Below are 1212 nucleotides of genomic sequence, written 5' to 3' on the forward strand. Positions count from 1 at the left end.
GCTGCCCTTCTCTTCTTCTCTCCTGGTTAAGCCTGCAAAACAATGCACTGACAAAAACACTCGTTTAAAATAATGATGGATGTGGAGCCATCAGGAGCAGAAAGGAGCATTTATCACCATCTTTTCCTGTCTCTTTTAGGCCCAATTGTAGATATCAGTAATAAGTCAGAGTTGTGCACATAGTCCTACTGACCACAGTGGTATCGCTGTGATACTCCTTAGCTGGTGGACAATTGCTAATCAATAAACTTATCAAGACTTTTATATTCCAATGTTAAATAATAAAAAAAGAATTCATCACACTAAACATCCACTTTCCAACTGTTTTTTAATGGCTTTTCACACATCTCTGTCATGACTATAGAACGACTGAGACCCAGATGCTGAAACCCGGAATGAGACACAGGACAGAGATGTCTTGGCGAGAAGGTAGATTTAATATGATGGCCAGACAGGTAGGTAACTGTTACTGGAGGTCCGAGAATGTAACTGCGGCTCGTGGCGTCACTGGTGGAACTGCTCGTTCGGGTCTGGAGTCGGCAGCGTGGGTCCGTCTCGTGAGGCAGCTGGTTCGGCAGAGGCTCGTGGTGAGGATGGAGGGAACAGACCAGAAGAGGAGTCCGGATTACGGCTGCTGTGGGTGACCACTCGTGGCTGAGGTTTCCTGGAGACAGGTAAGACAGCATATGTTAACTACTTGGCTTAAGGCAAGGCAACAAAGCATGAACTTGACGTGAGGCCAAATATGCACCATCAGGGGCAACGGACTGGCGTTGAATGAAGATCCTGGAGCTCCTTAAGAAGGCAGGTGTGTCGATGAGGTGAGTGGAAGCAGCTGGGGATAATCAGGAACCAAGCGGAGAGGAGAGGGGGGAAAAGTCTGACAGAGGCACCATGACAATCTCGAGAACTTCCGCACGCTGTGAAAGATCCAATCTTGTGAAAATTGTGTTTTTAAAATGGTCTTGTGGCATTTTCCTGGTAATGGAGGACATTAAGACAATTAAGCTTTAAAGACTATTCCTTTATTCATATTGTGGAAAAAAATTGACAAAAAAAAAACTACTTGAAAAAGCTTGTAGCAATGACGTAGGTGTTACAAACTCTCTGCTCCGCTCCATCCTGGTGCATTCAGTTGAAGACAAAGTGATCCATGTACATCTTTGTTTTCCTCTTCTGAGCTCGTTTGAGCATCTGGCTCAAAACTGGGAT

The 1212-nt window shown here is 45.0% G+C and overlaps 1 long non-coding RNA gene across 1 annotated transcript; it reads right to left on the reverse strand.

Annotated features, from left to right (window-relative positions):
• Positions 1–416: 416 nt before the first annotated feature.
• On the reverse strand, positions 417–788 carry LOC105357452. The gene is made up of 2 exons (XR_911373.1): positions 752–788; positions 417–664 (listed from the first exon to the last, which is right to left on the reverse strand). It is a non-coding gene; the product is annotated as an uncharacterized LOC105357452 (long non-coding RNA).
• Between the last annotated feature and the right edge of the window lie 424 nt (positions 789–1212).

The sequence above is a fragment of the Oryzias latipes genome, chromosome 16, assembly GCF_002234675.1.
Source record: "Oryzias latipes chromosome 16, ASM223467v1".
In the NCBI taxonomy this organism is placed as follows: domain Eukaryota; kingdom Metazoa; phylum Chordata; class Actinopteri; order Beloniformes; family Adrianichthyidae; genus Oryzias; species Oryzias latipes.